The 8,026-nt window shown below is 47.8% G+C and overlaps 1 protein-coding gene across 1 annotated transcript in view; it reads left to right on the top strand.

Moving 5' to 3' along the window:
* Positions 1–865: 865 nt before the first annotated feature.
* The window catches only part of RCAN2 (regulator of calcineurin 2), a 258,384-nt gene continuing 251,223 nt past the window's right edge, over positions 866–8,026 (top strand). Inside the window, exon 1 of the mRNA XM_081247753.1 lies at positions 866–1,016. The gene's annotated coding sequence lies outside the window, so the exon portion shown is untranslated. The remainder of the gene's footprint in view (positions 1,017–8,026) is intronic.

Below are 8,026 nucleotides of genomic sequence, written 5' to 3'. Positions count from 1 at the left end.
GAGCAACAGATCTACCCAAGATTCTGTTTCACATTCAACCTTTTACTGTACGATACCGTAGGATGCCACCCACTCCTGTGTCACAGGCTCTCACACAGTAGGAGTCCTTGAAGCCCTCAGTCCAAAGGTCTGGTGGCTGGGAAACCTGGCAAAGCCACGGCCCGCGCAGGGCACCTTCCCCCGCGAGGGCGGGGCGGGGCCGGGGAGCCAGCCACCCAGTGCCTGCGCCCACCCGGCGCAGGGTCCCAGAACCCGCTCTCGAGGGGCTTCTCGACCTTTCCTCAGTTAGCTGGAGTAGGGGGGCTCCATCAGCTCAGTATTCCCCACCCACAGTTTGCTTCTCTATCAGCTTCTTCCCGGCTGTCGCTGCCCAGCCACCCTTAGCTTCAGCATCAGCCCCCTGCCCACTCTGACTCCCAAGGAAGCCACCACCCCGGCCGTGACCCCGAGGAGCCCCTCCCCCCGGGACTTCTACGGACCGTCTCCTGAACTCGGTCCCCAGAGGGTCTTCACCCCCTCCTGGGCATCGGGGCGGAGGGCAGGGGGAGTGCCCGGGAAGGGGAGTGCGTGAGGGACCGGGAAGGGCGCGGGGTCAGGTGGGAGGGGAGGAGAGGAGGCCAGACAGGGGCTCTCGGTTTCCCGGGGTCTGATTGGAGGTTGGCGCGATGAGTCGGAGCTGGGGGCGCGCCCATCTCCGCTGGCTCCTGACAGAGCCGCCGGCTCGGCCCCTCCCCGGAGCCGCTTTGTCCCGGGTGACGGCCGCTGAGGTTGCGGCGAGGAGCTGACGGGAGGCAGAGACCCGCGGACCCACGGAGCCGGAGCTGGAGCCCGGGAGGCGGGGCGCGCCGCGCACGGCCCCACGCCCAGGCCCGCGGGCACCGCGCCCGTCCCCGCGCGCTCTCGGCCCGGCCGCCAGGTGAGCAGCCGCGCCACGCCAGCAGTCGCCGGCTCCGCCGACCGGCCGACCGCCCAGTAGTCGCCTCCGCCTCCACAGACGCATCGCGGACGACCAGCAGGTCGGTTATATAACGGCCCCGGCACCCTGTCCTGTCCTGTCCTGTCCTGCCGGGGCTGCGCGCGGCGCCCGGGCCGGGCCGGGGGACCGCGGCGGGGGGCGGCCGAGAGCCGGCGGGGTAAGGGGCTGGGCCGGGGGCGGTGGCCGTGGCGGCGGGTGGTCTCCAGATCCAGTTCTCAGTTCCCGCGGCGGCCGTGGGGACCGAGGTCCCTTGACCCCCTCTAGAGGGCGCGGGTCTCAAGGAGCCCCTTCCCCAGTCCTAGTGGCCCACGGGTTCGTCTTTCTAGTATCAGCAGCAGGTGCATAAGTGGAGGAGCGGGAATGACGCCTGTGGTCCCGGGACTGAGATTTGGAGAGGGGATTAGGGGAGGTGGTCCGAACGCAGAGAGCAAACGGGAAATCGGAGCCTCTTTTCCCAGTGCTTTAAGGAAAGTGCTGGGGAGGGGAAGGTGCTTTGAGACGCAGCGGGCTGGGAATTGTCCTGCCTGGGATTAGCGGGCTTGGGTCATCTAAAAATAACTTCAAGTTTGAAAAGTGAAATAGAAGGGAGCGCAGTGTGCCGAGTTCCTCCTGCCTGTGGGATGCTTCTCTCTAGAAGTCACTAGAGGGAACAGGCAAATCCCAGCTGCCTGATCCCTCGGCTGCCTCCTGGTTTCACTGGTTTCCAGGGTGTCTCCGTTTGACTTTAGTTAATGATTTATTCTCCCAGGCACTGCTGTCTTTGTCTTATCCCAAAATGAATTATAGCAGAGTGCATGCTTTGAATCTTTCCTATTTAGTACATTAGGATAGAAGTGTTCAGTGGATATCTAATGAGTCTGCTGCCTACGCTTTTTTTTTTGAAGTATCCTTTCAGTAAAAACAAAATTTTCTGAGCTCCCTTTAACATATATCCCACAACTGGAGATGAAAGATGCTAGAGCATTCCAGTCCACCCTTCTCTCTTCCCTAAGCCAGAATCCCACTTGTCATACGGAGGGGAGGCTTTAGGAAAAGTAGGACATTTTAAATAACGCAGCTCAACTTTCACACATATTACATCAACACAAAACACAGGCAAATGTATCACAGGCACAGGGCAACACCTGCTAACTGACCCCCTCCATTCCAGGAACACAATGAAGTAAAAAATAGAACTACCATACGACCCAGCAATCCCACTACTGGGCATATACCCTGAGAAAACCATAATTCAAAAAGAGTCATGTACCAAAATGTTCATTGCAGCTCTATTTACAATAGCCAGGATGTGGAAGCAACCTAAGTGTCCATCAACAGATGAATGGATAAAGAAGATGTGGCACATATATACAATGGAATATTACTCAGCCATAAAAAGAAACGAAATTGAGTTATTTGTAGTGAGGTGGATGGACCTAGAGTCTGTCATACAGAGTGAAGTAAGTCAGAAGGAGAAAAACAAATACCGTATGCTAACACATATGTATGGAATCTAAGAAAAAAAATGGTCAAGAAGAACCTAGGGGTAAGATGGGAATAAAGACACAGACCTACTAGAGAATGGACTTGAGGTTATGGGGAGGGGGAAGGGTAAGCTGTGACAAAGTGAGAGAATGGCATGGACATATATACACTACCAAACGCAAAATAGATAGCTAGTGGGAAACAGCCACATAGCACAGGGAGATCAGCTCAGTGCTTTGTGACCACCTAGAGGGGTGGGATAGGGAGGGTAGGAGGGAGGGAGACGCAAGAGGGAAGAGATATGGGAACATATGTATATGTATAACTGATTCACTTTGTTATAAAGCAGAAACTAACACACCATTGTAAAGCAATTATACTCCAATAAAGATGTTAAAAAAAAAGAAAAGAAAAGCCTAAAAGCTAGAAAGGATCAAGAAGCAGATAAGCATCGACTGTGGAACAAGGCAGGGGAGTGAACATTTGGCTGCTTTTCCGTCTCCCATTGATTTTCTTTAGCCTTAGAGCTATTTTCTTAAGTACAATCAGTCACTGCCTTGAGTTAGTCTAAAACGTGAGTTGCTCTTTGCTTTCAAATCCACTGCAAATCGAATCAGCATTTACTGAGCACCTACTACTTGAGTCCAGTCCGTAGAATTTTATGAGGGAATGTGTCCTCAACTAAAGCTACAGGATTCCAGGAGCTTTCCAAATGCCTTGTTTGCAGCTCCTGCAGAACCCAACGAAATTAGGGAGGATGTGGCTCTCTCTCTCTAGTGATGAACAGTTAACAGCCATAAGTGGGAACTTGAGAGCTTTGTCATTTGCAAGTACGCATCACACTCTTTTAAAACCTACTTGCATAATCGTTTGCAGTTAGTCATGTATGTTATAGAAATTAGCTTTATTGAGATCAACTTTGTCGCTGAGGTCTCATTTTCCCATTCCTTTTATTTTCTGTACCATCCACTCAGTTTACTCAGCAGTTAATTTGTTAAGTACCTACTGTGTGCTATGTAGTCCCTGTGTCAGAGGCTACAAGAATGAGGCCCATGTTGTTCAGAAATCAATCTAGCAGAAAAGGATCAGAAAATTAAGTCATAAAGATCAGCATGGTGAGTGTTTAGTGGAGATAGGAACAAGCTCAGTGGGAGCCCGGGGAAGGAAGGGTTCAGTGAATCTGGAAGAGCTTGCAGAGAAGTTCACGTTCAGACCGCATCTCTATAGAGAAGGAGCTAGGTGTTCCACGTTGAAGGAAAGGTCACGTTCAAAGAACTTGTAGGTGTTCTGCAGTGAGGAGGTGGCAGGAGAGTTTGGGAGGAGGTGTTTCAGTGAGCCTGGGCTATGAATATACCTTGCAGAGGAGGAGAAGCCATGCAGCCTGTATGGGAGAAATGATTTGATCTAATTCATCTTGCAAAAGTTACTTTGGAGGCGGTGAGTAGGTGGGCTTGCAAAGAGGAACAAGCTCAGATTTTAGACCACTAAAGCGGTCCAGACCAAAAAAAAATAAGTAAAATTAATTGTGCCTGAACCAGGTAGAATGGGGAAAGAGAAGAGAGATCTACAGAAAACCATTTCAGAGAGAGAATCAGTGGCTCTAGGTCACCAAGTTGCTGGTAGTGTGGAAGGAGAAGCTTAAGATGTTTAGATGGATGGTCAGGCTTTGTACTGAGATAGGAAGTCACGGAGAATGATTAGGTTGAAGAAAGATGGGGACTTTTAACTGAAACTTTTCCTCTAAGATCAGGAACAAGACAAGGACGCCCACTCTTGCCCCTTTTCTCTAGTATAGTACTAGAAGTCCTAGCCATAGCATTTAGGCAAGAAAAAAAAAGGCATTCAAGTCAGAAAGGAAGAAGTAAAACTATCTCTATTTGCAAATGATATGATATTATACATAGAAATCCCTAAAGACTCTACTAAAAGGCCGTTAGGACCAGTAAACAAATTCAGTAAAATTGCAGGATATAAAATCAATGCACAAACATCAGTTGCATTTCTATACACTAAAATAGCGAACTATCAGAAAGAGAAATTAAGAAAGCAATCCCATTTGTAACTGCATCCTAAAGAATAAAATACCTAGGAATAAATTTAATCAAGGGGATGAAAGACTTGTTCCCTGAAAACTATGACAATAATGAAAGAAACTGAAGAAGACACAAATACGTGTTGGTGAGAATGTGGAGAAAAGGGAACCCTCCTACACTGTTGGTGGGAATGTAAACTGGTGCAGCCACTATGGAAAACGGTATGGAGGTTCCTCAAAAATTAAAAATAGAACTACCACATGATCCAGCAATCCCACTTTTGGGTATTCATCCAAAGAAAATGAAAATACTAACTTGAAAAGATATCTGCACCTCCATGTTCATTACAGCATTTTTTATACAAGCCACGATATGGAAACAGCTTACATGGCCATTGGTGGATGAGTGGATAAGGAAAATCTGGTATATATGTATATACAATGGAATATTATTCAGCCATAAAAAGGAGACCCTGCCATTTGCAACAACATGGGTGGACCTTGATGACATTGTGCTAAGTGAATAAGTCAGAGAAAGATAAGTACTGTGTGATCTCACTTATATGTAGAGTCTAAAAAAATCAAACTCATAAATACAGAGGATAGATTGTTGTTGCCAGAGGCAAGGGGTGGAGGATGGGCAAAATGGGTGAAGGTGGTCAAAAGGTACAAACTTCAGTTATAAGATACAGATGTTCTGGGGGTATAATGTACAGCATGGTGACTATAGTTAACAATACTGTATTGTATATTTGAAAGTTGCTAAGAGAGTAGATCTTAAAAGTTCTCATTATAAGGAAAAAAATTTGTAACTATGTAAGATGGTAGATGTCAACTAAACTTATTATGATGATCATTTCACAATATATACATACACCTAAAACTAATACAGTGTTGGGCTTCCCTGGTGACACAGTGGTTGAGAGTCCGCCTGCCGATGCAGGGGACACGGGTTCGTGCCCCGGTCTGGGAAGATCCCACATGCTGCAGAGTGGCTGGGCCCGTGAGCCATGGCCGCTGCGCCTGCGCGTCCGGAGCCTGTGCTCTGCAACAGGAGAGGCCACAACAGTGAGAGGCCCATGTACGGAAAAAAAAAAAGAAAAAAAAAAAAACACCTAATACAGTGTTTTATGTTAATTATATCTCAGTAAAACGGTGGGGGCGGGGAAGGAAGTATGGTTGATCCTTGAACAACACGGGTTTGAACTGTGATTAGAGATCACAATGTATGGAATCAAAAGACCTGGGGTTTGAGTCTTGATTCTCTCCAAACTGTTTCAGCTTCCTCCCCTTGGGCGAGTCATTTACCAATTCCTTTGTTTTCGAGGCAGAGATAGCAAGACTCAAATTTTCCTCTTGGAAGGGGGTATGTGTAACGCCCTTAACCCCCGAGTTGTACAAGTGTCAACTATAAAATGAGAAAGAGTTGTTTTGAGAAAGGTGGGGAATTTTGACTTTGAACATCCAAATAAAAATACTCTGTAGGCACTTTTATTCTCAAAGGTAATTTCTTCATTCCTGGTGCTAACTTCCATTCATCTGACTCACCTTCATTCCTGAGACTGTCTAGTGCTGCCTTTGGAGAAGAAGGAAATGATTTGATAGCAGGAAGTTGTTGCTGCCTTCTTCTCCCAGATTGAAAGCATTAACTGTCAATTATCTGAACTAGTAGTAGTAATAATGGTAATAATTCAAACGATAACAAAAATATGTAACATTTATTCAGTGCTTACTTTATGCCAAGCATAAAGAAGGTGGAGCTCTACACAGATTATCATGTTTGATCCTCATGATAACCTTATGAGGCGGATACTATTATTCTCATATGATGGATAAGGAACCCAAGGCAAAGAGAGGGTACCTTATCTAGGTCACACAGTTAGTAAGCAGGGCACCCAGGGGGCTTCCCTGGTGGCGCAGTGGTTGAGAGTCCACCTGACGATGCAGGGGACGTGGGTTCGTGCCCCGGTCCGGGAGGATCCCACATGCTGCGGAGCGGCTGGGCCCGTGAGCCATGGCTGCTGAGCCTGCGCGTCCGGAGCCTGCGCATCCGGAGCCTGTGCTCCGCAACGGGAGAGGCCACAACAGTGAGAGGCCCGGGTACCGCAAAAAAAAAAAAAAAAAAAAAGGGCACCCAGGGTTCAAGCTCAGGCAGTCTGGCCAGCACTCTGAATAGCCAGTGTGAATTAATAACCTTGAAATCATTCCTATTTAGCCTAGAATGTGTATTTTTACCCTGTGTTTGAATGTTTGTAGCTGATGCCATAAAAGAGGATGGGAGTGAGTGAGAAGTTCTGGCTCTCATCCCGGCCCTGCACTTGATTTGTTGGGTGACCTCTGCAAAGTCCCATCCCCTCTCAGGCTTTAGTTATATTAAATCTGCATATTCATGGGGGAAGAGGTTGACTAGATGGTCTCTAAAGAGTCTGGGCATTCTGAAGTCCTGCCATCCTGTCTCAAATTTTACTACTCGAGCCATAGATTTGGGTTAAAATCATGCCTGCCTGATCCCTTTCAGAATAGGAATGGGACCTGTTCCTATTCTAAGGGGATGAACTCAAGTGGTGGCCTGTCCTTAACAGCTTGATGGTAACTGGTCCATAGTGCCAGAGCTGATGGGGGTGCCTAAGGTTGAGGGAGCCCAGTTCAGGCAGGGGACACCCAGACGAGCACCACAGTGGAGGAATCTCCGCAGTCACTGTCCAGTTTCTGTATTTTAGATGTGTCACTTAACTTCTATGGGACTTAGTTTCCTTATCTCTGAATAATGGGGGTGATGAATACATGTGTTGTAAGGTTGTTTGTTGTACGGATCAAAACAGATTACATAGAGCAGGCACTGCACACGAGTCTGCCCCATTGAAGATGCTCAGTGAGTTGTGTGTGGGGTCCTCACCCCTCACCACCCAGGATAACAGACATGCAGAAAAGGGAGGTAGAGTATTTCCAAAGATAAACTGCTCCTACTTCACAGTTATGCTAAGGACCACCCTTTAGTGATCATCATTTCTCTCTCTCTCTCTCTTAGAAAGTAGTATATATTGGGAATATGAAAACACACAGCCCATTAAATACCTTTCAAAATATGCATCTCAAGTATTCATTGATAAATTACCCTCTTAGATATGAAAAATTGTCAACATGCCACAACACAAAGTTTTACACTCTTCTTTTGTCAGATAAATAGCCCAAGAAGGCTTCCCTGGTGGCGCAGTGGTTGAGAGTCCGCCTGCCGATGCAGGGGACATGGGTTCGTGCCCCGGTCTGGGAAGATCCCACATGCCGCGGAGCGGCTGGGCCCGTGAGCCATGGTCGCTGGGCCTGTGCATCCGCAGCCTGTGCTCCACAACGGGAGAGGCCACAACAGTGAGAGGCCCACGTACCGCAAGAAAAAAAAAAAAAAAAGGCCAAGATTGCTGTAAAGAAATAGTATTGCTTAGGGTTGGTGGTCCTGGATTCCCCGATTATGGCACCAAATGTAAAGGAGACCGAGTTACTTCCTACTCTGAGTGTGTCTGCACATGCTGTGCTTCTAACTTGGAGAACTTTCTGCC

This window comes from Mesoplodon bidens (genome assembly GCF_964165515.1).
Source record: "Mesoplodon bidens genome assembly, chromosome: 10".
In the NCBI taxonomy this organism is placed as follows: domain Eukaryota; kingdom Metazoa; phylum Chordata; class Mammalia; order Artiodactyla; family Ziphiidae; genus Mesoplodon; species Mesoplodon bidens.
The sequence above is the reverse complement of the archived record's forward strand: the minus strand, read 5'-3'. Positions and strand labels throughout refer to the sequence as shown.